This window comes from Borostomias antarcticus (assembly GCF_949987555.1).
Source record: "Borostomias antarcticus genome assembly, chromosome: 35".
Classification (NCBI taxonomy): domain Eukaryota; kingdom Metazoa; phylum Chordata; class Actinopteri; order Stomiiformes; family Stomiidae; genus Borostomias; species Borostomias antarcticus.
In genome coordinates, this window is record NC_140268.1 from 3,740,219 (window position 1) to 3,752,336 (window position 12,118).

The following is a 12,118-nucleotide window of genomic DNA, read 5'->3' on the forward strand; positions in this document are numbered from 1 at the left end:
TGAGGCTAAGGAGGGGTTCCTGCATCACATCTCTCCAGGGGATTGGGTCCTGGTCCGCGACCACAGACGAAAGAGCTGGAACTCGCCAAGGTGGCTCGGGCCGTACCAGGTTCTACTCACCACGCAGACAGCGGTCAAAGTAGCTGAGAGGACTTCGTGGATCCATGCAAGCCATTGCCGACGGGTCAAAGCAGCAGACGACGGTCCACCAGGGGATCGCCAACACCAGGAGATCAAGGATGCAGCTGAACCAGAGGGCTCAGAGGCCAAAACCATGGGCCATCACACTGTCCTCTCCTCTGACGAGGAATCGGAGGAAAAATGACCTTGCTGGTCACCTCCTTCTCATGGTCGTTATAATGGCAACATGGAGAAACTCCACAGCCATGACCTCACAAGATGCACCACACACGCACACACACCTGCACACACTGCAACTAACATTGAACATAACTGATTCAAACAACGCGACATTGAAGTTGCGATCCAGAAGAGAAGACGCCTTGCATTCCCCAGTGACATTCTATTGCCCAAAAGAGAAGTGTCACCTAAATGACTGTTGGATATACACTGTGAACAAGAATGACTGGACTCTGTTACACTCTACAGATGTCAAAATCCAAGACGATGAGAAGTTCCTTGGATCTACCCTGGTGACTCTGACCAATGCTGATTGGAGAATGCCATATTGGTGTGTTTTAAGCAGAGATGTGATTAATGTAGCTCGAAGCAGAAACTATGGTGCTGATATTTGCAAACCTGTCCCAGATTATCCCTCTACTATGGTAGTTAATTGTAACCAGTATTTAACCAGGTCATCCAACTCAGATCGGAAGACCCATCCTAACACTGCTATAAGTATGGTACGGGAATTTGCATCAAAAATGGATTATGATGATTGTTGGATTTGTCAACAGGTCCCCTCTAGTACAACATCACCTATCCTATATCCTATTCCCTTAACAAAGGCTGAGTGGTTACAATATGACTGGCAAGGGTTAGCAACCCATACATTCTCCACTAGGGAACAAGTCTCATCTTGTCAATTTCATGCAGGAGTAGATAGATTAATTAATTCCTACGACGGTATAGAGAATAGCATTTTAACAGAGTTAACTATGCAGGTCAATCAACACCAGAAACCAAGAGAATTTACTCGACTAGAACTAGCTAGAGTTATACATTTTTCCAGAGTACCTGGACCCCAGTTAATTCATAATATTCAAGCTGTCTTCACACAGATATATACAGTTCCTTTATTACCAAAACCTGAAAATGCATTATCAACCTGTCCCCAAATATCCCAGGTATGTAATTTGTTTAAGGTCTCAAGTCCTCTTTTGTTTGCTTCATGAAATTCAGCTAGTGTGACGTTTGGATCAGAAATGTACGAACAGCATTCACTCCCTACGATTGCACATGTACCTCCTTGAGAGGCTAGGATTGTATCTAATGCGAACCTATTCTGGAGAACGACTTTCTTTATTTCATTTACCTCTTGGCCAAGGGCAGAAATAACTCTATCAGATGCATTTATGTGTTCTTGTAGGACATACGATACAATCTGTATTTCAGCATTACAAAGTGTTTAGTGGATATTCCAGCTCAAGCACTAATGGTCCAGACTTCAGTACCGAGCGGAGAAGTAGATGACCCCTTTGAAAATTATCTCGACGAAATGCATAATATCTATCTACAGGATTTATAATGTTTTGAAACATGAGCTGATAGATGATTTTGAAGTTTTACTTCTTTGGGTTTTTTCCTCTAAATTGACCAAGAGGTTTTTGCCCTTCTTACACTGGTAACCATTTATCTTTTTGCCTTGTTCAAAATTTAAATCAAGGGTTTTTGGTGAATGGTTGTCCACTCTTAGACTATAAATAGTATATAATCATGTCATCTTTTTTACCTTGTTTCCTGTCAAATTTCTGAAACAAGGAGTTTTGGTGGGTGATTCGCATGTGGAAAGAAAATAATCTATTTTTTCCTCTTGCTCCACCTAGTGGAGAGATTACTTCCTTTCCACATGTATAGCATAGAGTTTTTACAATTTTGTGTTTGAAATTGATTTTTTTATTTTTTTTAAATTATTTTTTTGATTATGATCTGATGTATATATTTTATGTGGCTGTTTCAGCCACAGATGTGGGAGTTGTCATGGAATTTAACACATAGTCTCAAGACTATTCAGATTCATATCTTTTCTTTCAATACCTATTCATCCAGTCCCCTGCCTAAACACCTCAACCTTTTGTTTCTCTCTCTCTTTTGTAATTGTAAACACCTCTCATACCTCGCTCTTCCTCTTCCTCCTCTCTTTGTTTAAGTCAGAAGGGCCACACCTTATGTCCTTCCTGCCCTGGCTCAGACCTTTTGTTTTCTTTGTCTATATTCAAAGTGATATTCAAAGTGAGTTTCATCCCCCGCCCACTGTGTGATATCCGTCACCTTACGATGACGTATAGACGACTCAGCCAATCAAATGACGCCTGTACTACCTCGTTGGTTTGAGCAAGATATAAGGAGAAGATTTGGCGAGCTGATTTACTTCTTCTGCTAGAACCACTCTGTGTTTTACTTTGAGGTCCGTTTGCAATCGTATTGTTTTCTTAATAAATCTGACTGAACATATTTTTGAGCGAACCTTGGCTTTGGCAAATACTTTCATTTTCATCAACTACAAGTGCATTTTTGAAATAGGATATCTACATTAGGTAAACACGGGTGTAATTAATAAAAAGACGAGGTTGCTGCAAGTGGTTGCTAAGCAAAGCGTTGACTAAGTGTAGTCACAAGCACCAACCCCCCTCTCCCCCCGCCGGGACGGCTCCCTCTCCCTCTCTCCTCCCCGATAGGTAGATTTGGGTAGCGTTCTTTGAGCGCGAAGGACGACCGAGAGGCGAGATTAGCGTTCGTTCAAGTAATAATAAAAAAAAAGAGTCCCATAGCCATTGAATTGGTAGTAGCCTAGGCTATTTTGAGGTTGGTCATTTCTCCGAGTGAGAATTGTGAAGCGTGGCGAGTGAGCGTGAGAATAGGCTGCAATGCGTGTGTCTGAGACTTGGCAGCCCCGGGTTTCACTGATCTATCGGTCAGTAAATCCGACCAAATTTCAAGAGGTGGACATCACTGGATTCATCTCGGCATACAGATAATTCAAGATTGACTCATGTTTACGAAGCGCACCAACATAGTGCTCTGATCAGCTGCACTCTCCAGTGAAGTTCTCAAAACGCGACAGATGCCCGGATCAGTAGCCTAGATCTCATTGTATTACAGTATTTTAGCAGACGCTTTTATCCAAAGCAACTAACAATAATTGCATTTAACTAGGAAAGGCCAATGTAGGCTACTAGCCTACTAGGCTACTTGCCAGAACTTACAAGTGCATCTCCTTTCTAAAACAAGTGACTAAGATCATAATCTAGTGCTGAAGGCAAAGTGCAAGAATTGCAATCTAAAATACAATAGAGGGAGGATCGTTGTAGTTCTCTCTGTAAAATAACTAAAACGAGGGACGGTAGGCCTAGCTGGATAACACTTTACCAAACAGAAACCAAAAGAATCAAGTATTATTATTATTATTATATTTATCTGCCCCAGTCTGACTGAAGTCCTATAAAGCAACTGGTTATTCACCAGATCACTGATGAAGAGGAGGTTCACCCAGGAACTCATATTACCCAGAGCCATCACTGCTAGTCCTCTAATCAACCAGTATCAACACATCATTTATATGACAACTTGGTTAAACAAAGCTCAGAGAGCAATATGTACTCTATTCTGTCTTCAATTGGGGGTGTTTTTTTTAAAGAATTAATACAGAATAATTGTAGAAAATTCTTACTCTAAAGTTTATCCCCATTATGGACTTACTTGTTTTCTCTAAGTCAGTGTGTCAGATCCAGAAGTCACTAGCTACTCTGATGAGATGGAATGGATCACTGACTGTTTAAGTGTCTGCGTCAGCAACGTCTACTATGACATCATAAAAGCAATGGGAGATGTAACGTGGCGAGGCGCCCTCTAGTGGTTTTGATAGGGGTGTGGAAGTGTTGGAGTCGGACTGATGAGTGCATTTTTGAAATAGGATATCTACATTAGGTAAACACGGGTGTAATTAATAAAAAGGCGAGGTTGCTGCGAGTGGTTGCTAAGCAAAGCGTTCACTAAGTGTAGTCACAAGCACCAACCCCCCTCTCCCCCCGCCGGGACGGCTCCCTCTCCCTCTCTCCTCCCCGATAGGTAGATTTGGGTAGCGTTCTTTGAGCGCGAAGGACGACCGAGAGGCGAGATTAGCGTTCGTTCAAGTAATAATTAAAAAAAGAGTCCCATAGCCATTGAATTGGTAGTAGCCTAGGCTATTTTGAGGTTGGTCATTTCTCCGAGTGAGAATTGTGAAGCGTGGCGAGTGAGCGTGAGAATAGGCTGCAATGCGTGTGTCTGAGACTTGGCAGCCCCGGGTTTCACTGATCTACCGGTCAGTAAATCCGACCAAATTTCAAGAGGTGGACATCACTGGATTCATCTCGGCATACAGATAATTCAAGATTGACTCATGTTTACGAAGCGCACCAGCATAGTGCTCTGATCAGCTGCACTCTCCAGTGAAGTTCTCAAAACGCGACAGATGCCCGGATCAGTAGCCTAGATCTCATTGTATTACAGTATTTTAGCAGACGCTTTTATCCAAAGCAACTAACAATAATTGCATTTAACTAGGAAAGGCCAATGTAGGCTACTAGCCTACTAGGCTACTTGCCAGAACTTACAAGTGCATCTCCTTTCTAAAACAAGTGACTAAGATCATAATCTAGTGCTGAAGGCAAAGTGCAAGAATTGCAATCTAAAATACAATAGAGGGAGGATCGTTGTAGTTCTCTCTGTAAAATAACTAAAACGAAGGGACGGTAGGCCTAGCTGGATAACACTTTACCAAACAGAAACCAAAAGAATCAAGTATTATTATTATTATTATATTTATCTGCCCCAGTCTGACTGAAGTCCTATAAAGCAACTGGTTATTCACCAGATCACTGATGAAGAGGAGGTTCACCCAGGAACTCATATTACCCAGAGCCATCACTGCTAGTCCTCTAATCAACCAGTATCAACACATCATTTATATGACAACTTGGTTAAACAAAGCTCAGAGAGCAATATGTACTCTATTCTGTCTTCAATTGGGGGTGTTTTTGTCAAAGAATTAATACAGAATAATTGTAGAAAATTCTTACTCTAAAGTTTATCCCCATTATGGACTTACTTGTTTTCTCTAAGTCAGTGTGTCAGATCCAGAAGTCACTAGCTACTCTGATGAGGTGGAATGGATCACTGACTGTTTAAGTGTCTGCGTCAGCAACGTCTACTATGACATCATAAAAGCAATGGGAGATGTAACGTGGCGAGGCGCCCTCTAGTGGTTTTGATAGGGGTGTGGAAGTGTTGGAGTCGGACTGATGAGTGCATTTTTGAAATAGGATATCTACATTAGGTAAACACGGGTGTAATTATTAAAAAGGCGAGGTTGCTGCGAGTGGTTGCTAAGCAAAGCGTTCACTAAGTGTAGTCACAAGCACCAACCCCCCTCTCCCCCCACCGGGACGGCTCCCTCTCTCCTCCCCGATAGGTAGATTTGGGTAGCGTTCTTTGAGCGCGAAGGACGACCGAGAGGCGAGATGAGCGTTCGTTCAAGTAATAATAATAAAAAGAGTCCCATAGCCATTGAATTGGTAGTAGCCTAGGCTATTTTGAGGTTGGTCATTTCTCCGAGTGAGAATTGTGAAGCGTGGCGAGTGAGCGTGAGAATAGGCTGCAATGCGTGTGTCTGAGACTTGGCAGCCCCGGGTTTCACTGATCTACCGGTCAGTAAATCCGACCAAATTTCAAGAGGTGGACATCAATGGATTCATCTCGGCATACAGATAATTCAAGATTGACTCATGTTTACGAAGCGCACCAGCATAGTGCTCTGATCAGCTGCACTCTCCAGTGAAGTTCTCAAAACGCGACAGATGCCCGGATCAGTAGCCTAGATCTCATTGTATTACAGTATTTTAGCAGACGCTTTTATCCAAAGCAACTAACAATAATTGCATTTAACTAGGAAAGGCCAATGTAGGCTACTAGCCTACTAGGCTACTTGCCAGAACTTACAAGTGCATCTCCTTTCTAAAACAAGTGACTAAGATCATAATCTAGTGCTGAAGGCAAAGTGCAAGAATTGCAATCTAAAATACAATAGAGGGAGGATCGTTGTAGTTCTCTCTGTAAAATAACTAAAACGGTAGGCCTAGCTGGATAACACTTTACCAAACAGAAACCAAAAGAATCAAGTATTATTATTATTATTATATTTATCTGCCCCAGTCTGACTGAAGTCCTATAAAGCAACTGGTTATTCACCAGATCACTGATGAAGAGGAGGTTCACCCAGGAACTCATATTACCCAGAGCCATCACTGCTAGTCCTCTAATCAACCAGTATCAACACATCATTTATATGACAACTTGGTTAAACAAAGCTCAGAGAGCAATATGTACTCTATTCTGTCTTCAATTGGGGGTGTTTTTGTCAAAGAATTAATACAGAATAATTGTAGAAAATTCTTACTCTAAAGTTTATCCCCATTATGGACTTACTTGTTTTCTCTAAGTCAGTGTGTCAGATCCAGAAGTCACTAGCTACTCTGATGAGGTGGAATGGATCACTGACTGTTTAAGTGTCTGCGTCAGCAACGTCTACTATGACATCATAAAAGCAATGGGAGATGTAACGTGGCGAGGCGCCCTCTAGTGGTTTTGATAGGGGTGTGGAAGTGTTGGAGTCGGACTGATGAGTGCATTTTTGAAATAGGATATCTACATTAGGTAAACACGGGTGTAATTATTAAAAAGGCGAGGTTGCTGCGAGTGGTTGCTAAGCAAAGCGTTCACTAAGTGTAGTCACAAGCACCAACCCCCCTCTCCCCCCGCCGGGACGGCTCCCTCTCCCTCTCTCCTCCCCGATAGGTAGATTTGGGTAGCGTTCTTTGAGCGCGAAGGACGACCGAGAGGCGAGATGAGCGTTCGTTCAAGTAATAATAATAAAAAGAGTCCCATAGCCATTGAATTGGTAGTAGCCTAGGCTATTTTGAGGTTGGTCATTTCTCCGAGTGAGAATTGTGAAGCGTGGCGAGTGAGCGTGAGAATAGGCTGCAATGCGTGTGTCTGAGACTTGGCAGCCCCGGGTTTCACTGATCTACCGGTCAGTAAATCCGACCAAATTTCAAGAGGTGGACATCACTGGATTCATCTCAGCATACAGATAATTCTAGATTGACTCATGTTTACGAAGCGCATCAACATAGTGCTCTGATCAGCTGCACTCTCCAGTGAAGTTCTCAAAACGCGACAGATGCCCGGATCAGCCTAGATCTCATTGTATTACAGTATTTTAGCAGACGCTTTTATCCAAAGCAACTAACAATAATTGCATTTAACTAGGAAAGGCCAATGTAGGCTACTAGCCTACTAGGCTACTTGCCAGAACTTACAAGTGCATCTCCTTTCTAAAACAAGTGACTAAGATCATAATCTAGTGCTGAAGGCAAAGTGCAAGAATTGCAATCTAAAATACAATAGAGGGAGGATCGTTGTAGTTCTCTCTGTAAAATAACTAAAACGGTAGGCCTAGCTGGATAACACTTTACCAAACAGAAACCAAAAGAATCAAGTATTATTATTATTATTATATTTATCTGCCCCAGTCTGACTGAAGTCCTATAAAGCAACTGGTTATTCACCAGATCACTGATGAAGAGGAGGTTCTCCCAGGAACTCATATTACCCAGAGCCATCACTGCTAGTCCTCTAATCAACCAGTATCAACACATCATTTATATGACAACTTGGTTAAACAAAGCTCAGAGAGCAATATGTACTCTATTCTGTCTTCAATTGGGGGTGTTTTTGTCAAAGAATTAATACAGAATAATTGTAGAAAATTCTTACTCTAAAGTTTATCCCCATTATGGAATTACTTGTTTTCTCTAAGTCAGTGTGTCAGATCCAGAAGTCACTAGCTACTCTGATGAGGTGGAATGGATCACTGACTGTTTAAGTGTCTGCGTCAGCAACGTCTACTATGACATCATAAAAGCAATGGGAGATGTAACGTGGCGAGGCGCCCTCTAGTGGTTTTGATAGGGGTGTGGAAGTGTTGGAGTCGGACTGATGACTGCATTTTTGAAATAGGATATCTACATTAGGTAAACACGGGTGTAATTAATAAAAAGGCGAGGTTGCTGCGAGTGGTTGCTAAGCAAAGCGTTCACTAAGTGTAGTCACAAGCACCAACCCCCCTCTCCCCCCGCCGGGACGGCTCCCTCTCCTTCTCTCATCCCCGATAGGTAGATTTGGGTAGCGTTCTTTGAGCGCGAAGGACGACCGAGAGGCGAGATTAGCGTTCGTTCAAGTAATAATTAAAAAAAAGAGTCCCATAGCCATTGAATTGGTAGTAGCCTAGGCTATTTTGAGGTTGGTCATTTCTCCGAGTGAGAATTGTGAAGCGTGGCGAGTGAGCGTGAGAATAGGCTGCAATGCGTGTGTCTGAGACTTGGCAGCCCCGGGTTTCACTGATCTACCGGTCAGTAAATCCGACCAAATTTCAAGAGGTGGACATCAATGGATTCATCTCGGCATACAGATAATTCAAGATTGACTCATGTTTACGAAGCGCACCAGCATAGTGCTCTGATCAGCTGCACTCTCCAGTGAAGTTCTCAAAACGCGACAGATGCCCGGATCAGTAGCCTAGATCTCATTGTATTACAGTATTTTAGCAGACGCTTTTATCCAAAGCAACTAACAATAATTGCATTTAACTAGGAAAGGCCAATGTAGGCTACTAGCCTACTAGGCTACTTGCCAGAACTTACAAGTGCATCTCCTTTCTAAAACAAGTGACTAAGATCATAATCTAGTGCTGAAGGCAAAGTGCAAGAATTGCAATCTAAAATACAATAGAGGGAGGATCGTTGTAGTTCTCTCTGTAAAATAACTAAAACGAGGGACGGTAGGCCTAGCTGGATAACACTTTACCAAACAGAAACCAAAAGAATCAAGTATTATTATTATTATTATATTTATCTGCCCCAGTCTGACTGAAGTCCTATAAAGCAACTGGTTATTCACCAGATCACTGATGAAGAGGAGGTTCACCCAGGAACTCATATTACCCAGAGCCATCACTGCTAGTCCTCTAATCAACCAGTATCAACACATCATTTATATGACAACTTGGTTAAACAAAGCTCAGAGAGCAATATGTACTCTATTCTGTCTTCAATTGGGGGTGTTTTTGTCAAAGAATTAATACAGAATAATTGTAGAAAATTCTTACTCTAAAGTTTATCCCCATTATGGAATTACTTGTTTTCTCTAAGTCAGTGTGTCAGATCCAGAAGTCACTAGCTACTCTGATGAGGTGGAATGGATCACTGACTGTTTAAGTGTCTGCGTCAGCAACGTCTACTATGACATCATAAAAGCAATGGGAGATGTAACGTGGCGAGGCGCCCTCTAGTGGTTTTGATAGGGGTGTGGAAGTGTTGGAGTCGGACTGATGACTGCATTTTTGAAATAGGATATCTACATTAGGTAAACACGGGTGTAATTAATAAAAAGGCGAGGTTGCTGCGAGTGGTTGCTAAGCAAAGCGTTCACTAAGTGTAGTCACAAGCACCAACCCCCCTCTCCCCCCGCCGGGACGGCTCCCTCTCTCCTCCCCGATAGGTAGATTTGGGGAGCGTTCTTTGAGCGCGAAGGACGACCGAGAGGCGAGATTAGCGTTCGTTCAAGTAATAATTAAAAAAAAGAGTCCCATAGCCATTGAATTGGTAGTAGCCTAGGCTATTTTGAGGTTGGTCATTTCTCCGAGTGAGAATTGTGAAGCGTGGCGAGTGAGCGTGAGAATAGGCTGCAATGCGTGTGTCTGAGACTTGGCAGCCCCGGGTTTCACTGATCTACCGGTCAGTAAATCCGACCAAATTTCAAGAGGTGGACATCAATGGATTCATCTCGGCATACAGATAATTCAAGATTGACTCATGTTTACGAAGCGCACCAGCATAGTGCTCTGATCAGCTGCACTCTCCAGTGAAGTTCTCAAAACGCGACAGATGCCCGGATCAGTAGCCTAGATCTCATTGTATTACAGTATTTTAGCAGACGCTTTTATCCAAAGCAACTAACAATAATTGCATTTAACTAGGAAAGGCCAATGTAGGCTACTAGCCTACTAGGCTACTTGCCAGAACTTACAAGTGCATCTCCTTTCTAAAACAAGTGACTAAGATCATAATCTAGTGCTGAAGGCAAAGTGCAAGAATTGCAATCTAAAATACAATAGAGGGAGGATCGTTGTAGTTCTCTCTGTAAAATAACTAAAACGGTAGGCCTAGCTGGATAACACTTTACCAAACAGAAACCAAAAGAATCAAGTATTATTATTATTATTATATTTATCTGCCCCAGTCTGACTGAAGTCCTATAAAGCAACTGGTTATTCACCAGATCACTGATGAAGAGGAGGTTCACCCAGGAACTCATATTACCCAGAGCCATCACTGCTAGTCCTCTAATCAACCAGTATCAACACATCATTTATATGACAACTTGGTTAAACAAAGCTCAGAGAGCAATATGTACTCTATTCTGTCTTCAATTGGGGGTGTTTTTGTCAAAGAATTAATACAGAATAATTGTAGAAAATTCTTACTCTAAAGTTTATCCCCATTATGGACTTACTTGTTTTCTCTAAGTCAGTGTGTCAGATCCAGAAGTCACTAGCTACTCTGATGAGGTGGAATGGATCACTGACTGTTTAAGTGTCTGCGTCAGCAACGTCTACTATGACATCATAAAAGCAATGGGAGATGTAACGTGGCGAGGCGCCCTCTAGTGGTTTTGATAGGGGTGTGGAAGTGTTGGAGTCGGACTGATGAGTGCATTTTTGAAATAGGATATCTACATTAGGTAAACACGGGTGTAATTAATAAAAAGGCGAGGTTGCTGCGAGTGGTTGCTAAGCAAAGCGTTCACTAAGTGTAGTCACAAGCACCAACCTCCATCTCCCCCCGCCGGGACGGCTCCCTCTCCCTCTCTCCTCCCCGATAGGTAGATTTGGGTAGCGTACTTTGAGTGCGAAGGACGACCGAGAGGCGGGATTAGCGTTCGTTCAAGTAATAATTAAAAAAAAGAGTCCCATAGCCATTGAATTGGTAGTAGCCTAGGCTATTTTGAGGTTGGTCATTTCTCCGAGTGAGAATTGTGAAGCGTGGCGAGTGAGCGTGAGAATAGGCTGCAATGTGTGTGTCTGAGACTTGGCAGCCCCGGGTTTCACTGATCTACCGGTCAGTAAATCCGACCAAATTTCAAGAGGTGGACATCAATGGATTCATCTCGGCATACAGATAATTCAAGATTGACTCATGTTTACGAAGCGCACCAACATAGTGCTCTGATCAGCTGCACTCTCCAGTGAAGTTCTCAAAACGCGACAGATGCCCGGATCAGTAGCCTAGATCTCATTGTATTACAGTATTTTAGCAGACGCTTTTATCCAAAGCAACTAACAATAATTGCATTTAACTAGGAAAGGCCAATGTAGGCTACTAGCCTACTAGGCTACTTGCCAGAACTTACAAGTGCATCTCCTTTCTAAAACAAGTGACTAAGATCATAATCTAGTGCTGAAGGCAAAGTGCAAGAATTGCAATCTAAAATACAATAGAGGGAGGATCGTTGTAGTTCTCTCTGTAAAATAACTAAAACGGTAGGCCTAGCTGGATAACACTTTACCAAACAGAAACCAAAAGAATCAAGTATTATTATTATTATTATATTTATCTGCCCCAGTCTGACTGAAGTCCTATAAAGCAAGTGGTTATTCACCAGATCACTGATGAAGAGGAGGTTCACCCAGGAACTCATATTACCCAGAGCCATCACTGCTAGTCCTCTAATCAACCAGTATCAACACATCATTTATATGACAACTTGGTTAAACAAAGCTCAGAGAGCAATATGTACTCTATTCTGTCTTCAATTGGGGGTGTTTTTGTCAAAGAATTAA